Source organism: Blastomyces gilchristii (assembly GCF_000003855.2).
Source record: "Blastomyces gilchristii SLH14081 genomic scaffold supercont1.8, whole genome shotgun sequence".
Lineage (NCBI taxonomy): Eukaryota > Fungi > Ascomycota > Eurotiomycetes > Onygenales > Ajellomycetaceae > Blastomyces > Blastomyces gilchristii.
Window position 1 is genome coordinate 529,663 of NW_003101675.1, and position 9,613 is coordinate 539,275.

A 9,613-nucleotide genomic window follows, 5' to 3' on the forward strand; every position below is an offset into this window, starting at 1 on the left:
AGATTTCTGATAAGTTTGTATCTATATATCTAGATAATATTCTCATCTTCACTGATGAATTCAGCAAGAAATATCAAGAATATATATAAAGAGTATTATAATAATTATATAAGACAGAACTATTAATAAATATTAATAAGTATGATTTTAAAGTCAAGAGTATAAAATATCTAGATTTTATCATAGAAGCTGATAAGAGAATTTGAATGAATTCTAAGAAGATCTCTGCTATTCTTGAATGAGAAGCTTTATATACTATGAAAGATATATAAAGCTTCATCAGATTTACTCACTTCTATCAGTGATTTATATAAAATTTCTCAGATATTATAAGATTACTTACAGAACTTGTTAAGAAGAACTCAGTATTTCAGTGAGAAGTAGACACTGAAGCTGCATTTATATGAATAAAGAAGATATTCATTAATACCTCTCTACTGATAATATTTAATTCCAATTATAAGATAGTTATTAAAGCTGATTTCTCTGACTATATTATAGAAGGAGCTGTATTATAATATAATAATAAAAATATCTTATAATCATATATTTTTATATCTAAGAAACTGAGTTCTGCTGAATACAATTATGAGATATATGATAAGAAACTTCTTATAATTATATACTATCTAAAAGAATGAGACTCTGAACTCTGAAGTGTTCTCAAATTTAAGATAATCACAGATTATAACAATCTCAAGTATTTAACAATCATCTATAAGCTTACTCAATATCAGATATGATAATTCAAGCTATTAAGCTGTTTTTATTTGACTATACACTATCATCTCAGTAGTTAGCACTTAATAATAGATACTCTCTTAGAATAAGAGTAAGATATACCTTCTGATGTAACAGATATCTGTTAAGTAAACTAAGAACACTGACTCTTAGATCTGAAGATATTAGTTACTCAAGATGAAGTAACTCATGACACTATATACACTTCTCTGATTAGAACATTCTATCTTTGAACTGCTATTAACATTGATACTGATATCTCAACTTCTTCTGCACTAAATAAACTGTAATATATAATAGTCTGAGCTGATGAACTTCTTCAGATTCTCACTGAACCAGTATAATAAGAAGTATCTTAATTCTCTTCAGAACTATATATAAAGACTGATATCTTAGAATATTCAATTCAGAATAATAATACTCTGTAATTTTATAAACAATATTAAGTCTCTCAGTTAGAATCTCTATATACTCAGATAATACAAGACATGCATGATTTATATATAACTGATTATTCAGATTGTGAATAACTGTATTAAATAATTTCTTGAGAATTCTACTAATCTGAGATATTGAACAGTATTAGATGCTTTATCTGAAAGTACACCTATTGTTTCTCTATCACTATATAAAAGAATTGTAGAAAAGACCTGCAGAAATCACTTAATATCTCTGATAGAATCTGATAAGATATAAAAATTGACTTTGCTATTAATCTCTTTAAAAGTAAGAATTGTAGAAATGTTCTGATTATTGTAAATCAATTGAGTAAAGATATAGTATTGAAATCTTGTGATAAGATAAATACTGAATAAGTTACTGAAGTCTTTCTATAAATCTCATTCTATTAGATGTTTAAATTGCTGAGATCTATAGTACTGAATTAAGACTGTTAATTTGTAAGTACTCTCTGAACAAGAATCTGTCAAGTTCTCAAGATTATATACTATTTATTAACTGCTTATTACGCTGAGACTGATAATATATCAGAATGAATAATGCAGACTGTAAAGAATTATATTTATAAGTTCTGTAATTATTTATAAGATAATTGATATAATCTTCTTCTACATGCAGAGATTACTATCAATGACTGAGATACTATTTTAACAGATATAAGTCTATTCTTTCTTATAGATAGTTATCATATGAAAGTGTTAAATCTTCTAAAGACTACACAGTTCATATTGAACTCTCACAGTCTGATTCAGATCACTGATAATATAGTAACAAAGCTCTGAGATATATGTGACTGAGCAGAAGTCTTTATAACAAGTGTTAAATAAGATTAAAAGAACTGAATTAATATTCACTGAGATCTTATTAAGTAATATAAGATAGAAGATCTGATATGATTGAATCTTAAGAATATACAGATTATATACTTATCTTGTACACTGAATTATCATTATATCAAGTATACAGTAATAGAAGTTCTAGACAGTTATAACTAGTATCTTAATATATTATCAGAGATTCACAATGTCTTTTATACAAGCTTACTTTATCATGCTATCACTAATCTGTTCTCTGATTAACTAGCTTTTAACTGACAGTCATTAGAGATCATAGAAGAAGATAATGAACTTAAATAAGAGATTGAAGATATTCTTGATAAGAGATTTCACAGCTGTAGCTGATAATATCTTATAAAATGAGTTAACTATAATCACTTAATCTGAACTCTAAGCTCTGCATTATTCAAGACAGCGGCTCTTGATTGATAAGAACTACATACTCACAACTCTATATCACTTCTGAAAAGAAGAGACTAATGTGACAGACTTCGCCTGATCAATTATATAGACTATTTTATTACACTTCTCAGATTTCACTGAAAGTTTGAATTCTCAGTTGTAATTCTTGACTGAAAAACTCATGAAATCTCTATTCTTTCACTCTGAAGCGTCACTGTGTATGTGTATAAATATTCATTTCAATTATTAATTCTCATACTTTGTCTTTCTTTTCTTCTCTAATGTTTTTCACTTTGATATATAAGATCTATAAATATCATATCAATCTATTCAGTGTGGACCTCTTACACTTGAAAAATGTTTATTATCTTCTTATTAGAAATAATTATTCACATTCATTGTCTTCTCATTAGAAACAATTAACTACTGAGATATCTGAACATATAATGATGTGTCAGAAATAGTGAAACAATTAAACAGTTAAATAGATATCAAGTCTTAATCAGTTAAGCAGATACTAAGTCTCTAGATAGAAGCTTACTTATCAGTCACTCCGACTCTGTAATAAGATCTTACAAAGAGAATATCAGTGAAAGATCTGAAAGTTTCAACATCTTAGATGTATAAGATATTCATATAATTACACTTCTTCTGATTTCATAGATATAACATATCTGACAAACAATAGAGCTATGTCTACTACTAATATAAAAGAACTATTAATTATGAGTATAGACACAGTATCGCAATAGCTTTAAGCAATATTAAAACTATAATAACAACAGATAGCTGATATGCAGACAACTTAATAATACTACTACAAAGAAATTCAATGATTGTTTCAATAAGAAATCTCTACACAGACAATTTCAACACTGACAGAATTGAATATGAACAGAATGTGAATATTGAAGAAATACTTAGATACTCTCATATATTTTAATTCTTCTAATCTCACTCTCTATTCATCATAGAGATTGGAAATGCTGATGAAACTAAGTATAGATGAAGATGTCATCAATTCACGAATCAATCAAGATTGATATATCAATGAATGATTGAAGAATTGTGTGAGACAGAAGTTTCATTCATGAATGAAAGTATGTGAACCAGAATTGCAAATTTGACAATATTATCACACATTTCAATATTCTGTTCTGAGACACTGCTATGCAATAGAAAGTATTAGATTCATTACAGAGTATCTGACAGAGAAATACTTCTCTTACAACATTCATCTCTGACTTCAATATCAAGATTCTAGAAGTAGATGATCAATCTTGAGAGAATTGAATGAAGATCAGCATGCTCAACAAGATACTAACTTTTAAACTCTTAGAGATTCTTATAAGTATTGACAAAGACTTAACTTATAAAGACTTCTGCATATAACTTTGAACGTTGAATGATCATCTTATCAAGCTTAAGACTTTACAGAACAGTGATAGAAGATATTACATCTCAGTTACTCACACATCTATATCAAGGAATAACAATACCGATATCATGAATTAAGTTAACTTAAATATCTATGCATAAACAAGAGACTTTATTACCTCAATAAGTTTCTGAGTTCTCAGAATCACTTCGGAAGAAGTTGTCAATTAATGTTAATATAAGATATGTATTAACTGTAATTAATCAGAATATATCACTTTCAACTATCAATTAATCTACATGTCTTCTCACTTAAAAGATGAATCAGCATCTGTCTGCGCCAGTCATATTACATTAGAGAAAGATTTGAAAGATAACTATAAGAACACTCTGATGAAACAGAGAAAAGATTAGCTTCTGTTCAAATTTACAAGCAGAAGCTTGAAGAGATCAGACAATAATAATGTAAAGAGAAAATGACAATGAATGCAATTCTTGTATCTACTGTGATAGATAACATGTATAATATGAAATCCATGATAGATAGCAGTCTATGTTATTATACAATGATTAAATCTTCACTCATCAGACATTATAACCTTCAGTGTATTATCTTATTAAAATCTCAACTTTTCACCGAATTTAATGACTGAAAAGACATTTATACTCATTACATGATGAAGTTAAACATAGATGTCAGAGAACATCAATGTGAAGATGTCTATATATATACAGTTAATAATCATGATTATAATCTTATATTAGAACTTATCTGACTATCTGAACAAGGCATCTTATTGAATGCTTAAAACAGAAGCTTAATATTCTCTAACAATGATAGAGTTCATGAAGATGATATTTATAAGACTATGAATCTGACACAGATCTCTGTTAATGCTTATAAAATGCTCTGAAAAAGAGGTTACTAACAAGATCACTGATAGCAGCATTATATAGCAAACTACTTCATCAGTCTAACTGATATCAAGAAAGCTCTAGAGAAGTTATTCTATACTACAATAACAGATTCTCATATAAAACTCTCCTAATAATATTATAAATATCTGAATATCTTTCAATAAGATAACATTGTAAATATACTTCTGTTACAAGGCTCAGAAGTGAATCACAGTATTAGATTAGAAAAGAACAATGATAAGAATTTTAAGTCATCATAAGACCTTCTTTATAATATGTCTCAAGATGAACTTCTTCTTCTTCAGAAGATACTCAATAATCTGTTAAATAAGAAATTCATATATATTAGTAACTCTTTCACTGCAGCTTCTATTCTCTTTACAAAGAAATCAGATAAGGAACTTTGATTCTGTGTAAACTATTAAGATCTGAACAGATTGATAAAGAAAGATTATTATTTCTTATCTGTCATCAATGAAACTCTAGTATATATCAGATAAGCTCAATAATTTACAAAGTTAAATATCATCACTGTGTTTCATAAGATTCATATCGTCAAAGAATATAAATGACTTACAGTATTCTGAACATGTTATAATCTCTTTGAGTGAGTAGTCACTGTCTTTAAACTAGCTAACACTCTTAGTACATTTCAGAAGTATATTAACTGAGTACTCTGAGATTTTCTTAACAAGTTTGTATCTGTATGTCTTGATAACATTCTCATCTTTATTAATGAATTCAGAAAGAAATATCAGAAACATGTGTAGAGAGTATTACAATATTCATGAGAAGTAGAACTGTTAATAGATATTAACAAGTGTGATTTCAAACTCAAGAGTATAAAATATCTAGATTTTATTATAGAAGCTGATAAGAGAATTTGAATGAATTCTGAGAAGATCTCTGTCATTCTTGAATGAGAAGCTTCACATACTGTGAAAGATTTATAAAGCTTCAGCAAATTTGCTAACTTCTATCAGTGATTTATATAAAACTTCCCACATATTATGAGATCACTTACAGAACTTATTAAGAAGAACTCAGTATTTCAGTAATCAGTCAATACTGAATCTGCATTTATACAGATGAACAAGATATTCAGTAATATCTCTCTACTAATAATACTTAATTCTGATTATAAGATAGTTGTGAAAGTTGATTTCTCTGACTATATCACAGAAGAAGCTATATTATAATACAATAATAAAAATATCTTATAATTATACATCTTCATGTCTAAGAAACTGAGTTATGTAGAATGCAATTAGAAGATCTATAATAAAGAACTTCATATAATTATACACTATTTAGAAGAATGAGACTCTAAACTTTAAAGTGTCTTCAAATTTGAGATAATCATAGATTATAACAAATCTCAAATACTTCACTATCACTTATAAGCTTATTGAATGACAGATGTGATGATCTGAGCTATTAAGCTGTTTTTATTTCATAATACACTATCACTCTGACAGTCAGAACTTGATAACAGATGCTCTTTTATAATGAGAGTAAGATATATCATCTAGTGCAACAGATACTTACTGAATGAATTAAGAGTATCAGCTCTTAAATCTGAAGATATTAGTTGATTAAGATAAAACAACTCATAACATTATACACACTTCTTCAATTAGAACTGTCACTGATATCTCAACTTTCTTCAAATCTACACTAAATTAATTGTGACATATGACAGCTTAAACTGATGAACTTCTTTAAACACTTATCAAAGCAGTATTTCAAGAAGCACTCTGATTTCTCTCAGAACTATGTATAAGAACTGACATCTCAGAGTGTTCAATTAATGATAATAATACTCTGTAATTTCAAGAATATCACTGAGTCTCTCACTCTGAACTCTTACATACCTGAATAATATAAGAGATACGTGATTTACATATAACTAAACATTCAGATTGTAAACAACTGTACTGAATAATCTTTCAAGAATTGTACTGATCTGAGATATTAAACAGCATCAGACACTTTATCTGAAACTGTGACTGTTATTTCACTATTATCTTATGAAAGAATCATAGAAAAGATGTACTAAAATCACTTAATATCTCTGATCAAATCTAATAAGATGTGATAATTGACTTCACTACTGATCTCTCTTAGAGTAAGAATTATAAAAATATTCTGATTATTGTTGATTAATTAAGTAAAGATGTAATATTGAAATCTTATGATAAGAATGATATTGAACAAGTTATTAAAGTCTTATTATTATTATTATTATTATTCTTTCATTATACTCATATGCAAGTGAAGCTTATGATGAGTCCTTGTGTGATGTTAAATACAGGTCAAGTGTTGATTATACAGGAGGAAATACAGGTGTTGAGACCACGCCAAGATAACAAGAACATAGGAAAATACAAAGGAGTGACAATTAGAAACATGTGATAATAACTTCCCAGCCCAGGAACATAGAGCGATTCATTGAAGTGATTTGTACACCTCTGTATTTATTAGAAACCTGAGGTGCTTGAGTTCCGGATTTAATGTATCCCCTGCGAGTTTCGAACTCACACGCCTTGGTTTCCCACGCCAAGGCGCTACCAGGTGGCCGCATTAACCATTCAGCCACCGGGGCTATTAAAGTCTTTCTATAAAGTTCATTCTATCAGATATATGAATTGCTGACATCTATAGTATTAAATTAAAACTGTTAATTTACAAGCACTCTCTGAACAAGAATCTGTCAAGTTCTTAAGATTATACACTGTTTTTAAACTGTCTATCACTCTGAGACTGATGATGCATCAGAGTAAATAATTCAGATAGTGAAGAATTATTATTATAAGTTCTGTAATTATTTATAAGATGACTGATATAATCTTCTTCTATATACTAAAGTTACTAATAATAACTGAGATGCTATTTCAACAGGTGTCAGCCTGTTCTTTGTCACACACAGTTATTATATAAAGATACTGAATCTTTTAGAAATCACATATTTCACACAAAATCTCTGCAGTCTGATTCACATTGCTAATAATATAGTAATAAAGCGTTAAGATGTCTATGACTGAGCAGAAGCCTTCATAACAAGTATTAAACAGAATTAAGAAGATTAAATTAATATTTATCAAGATCTCACTAAGTAATATGAGATAGAAGATAGCTACTACTAGAAGAGATTGAAAGAATGAAGTAATATCTGATAATGAGTTCAAAGCTGTCAGAAATGAATATTTTTCAGATATTAAAAGAGCTAAAAACAGACTGCTGAAATAAATTTCTTGAAGAAACACAAGAAAAGGAAGTCTTTAAAGCTTTTAACTATACTAAAACAAGAAGTGTAGCAAAACTTCTAGCCTTAGAATATGAGTTTCAGAATGAATTATATACAGTAAATTCTTTTGAGAAAAAATGTCAAACTTTTATAAGAATTCTCTTTCAAAACTCATCAGATTCAGATTCAGAGAAAGAGAATATATCACTTCACAACTATATTGATGAAAATGACTGAGAATGGCCTGAGCTTACACAAGATGAATTAAAGTCAGCTATCTTCTCAAGTTCAGTTAAAGCTGCTGCAGGGCATGATTCAATCAATTACTTAATTATTTAAAATTCATACTTCAACTTATAGAATGAATACTTTAAGCTATTTTTTAATCTCTTGAAAAATGAATATCATTCTAAATGCTGGAGAGAAGTCATAGGAGTAATTCTTACAAAATCTAATAGAAACACTTCAATTTCTAAGTTATATAGAGTAATATCTCTAATGAACTGTCTAGAAAAGGTTTTGAAAAAGATAATAGCTACTTAACTATCTTTTATAAGGTCTATTAATAATTCTCTTTTATTCAGTGAATAAATGAGAGATAGAAAACAATATTCTATAATTGACACTGTTCTCTCAGTTGTTCATAATATTCAATTAGCAAAGTATGAAGATCTGATCTCAACTGCAGTTTTTATTGATATAAAAGAAGCATTTGATGATGTTTCAAAGTCAAAGTTAATTCAGACTTTGAAGATGTTAAAACTGTTACTTTCTCTAATAAAATGAGTTAAGTGTTTTATATCTAAAAGAATCATACAACTATTCTTTAATGAAATAAAATAAGATAAGAATGAGATAATATCAGGTCACGTCATCTGGCTTACTAATCCTTCCATCATATCACTTTCCACAAGCTAGCAACCTTTCAATCACACAAGCTTTACACCTTTCACAGGTTATGAGACTCATTTTGCGCAAAATCGCTGCCAATTCGGGATTCCTTATCAATATAATCATTATTTGAACTGCTGCTTCATTCGATACACCCATCAGAAGTTAAAATTGTCTTATTCTATTAGTATTGATGTGTTTGAGATCTTGATAATCAATAATACTACTGCTCACTTAAAAAAGAGGCTTGCAGAAAATGCACCACATTTGTAAAAAAGCAAGAAAAGAGAATTATATTGACAAGGATTCAATAAATGAATATCAAGATAGCAGATTCAATACAATCTCGCCCACACACATGTTCGCGATCTCACATTCTTTTCACTGAGTCAGTTGCAGTTGATGATGATGATTCTTCACACTCATACTCTGCCAGTGAACATTCTTCTGAAGCTTTTGAAAGCTTCATTGTTGAACACTCTGAAACATCCTCTCAATTTGAAGCTGGTTTGAATACAGCTTGTGACACAGTCAGGCCGGCTCCCCAATCTACTTGACAGCTTGATGAAGCTGGTTCTCATGATGTCAACAGTTTGAGTGAGAAAAAATCAGATCAACAGATGAAGCATCTCAAGATGATATCTGAGATAAAGAAGGAGAAGTGAAGAGTTCTAGAACTTGAACTACAACTGGAAAAACTCTGTCAACAGAGATTCTCTATGAATTGATCACAGAATGTCAA

At 28.6% G+C, this 9,613-nt stretch overlaps 1 pseudogene across 1 annotated transcript; it reads right to left on the reverse strand.

Annotated features, from left to right (window-relative positions):
- Positions 1-7,249: 7,249 nt before the first annotated feature.
- On the reverse strand, positions 7,250-7,338 carry BDBG_17073 (annotated as a pseudogene). The gene has a single exon. The product of its transcript is annotated as a tRNA-OTHER (tRNA).
- Between the last annotated feature and the right edge of the window lie 2,275 nt (positions 7,339-9,613).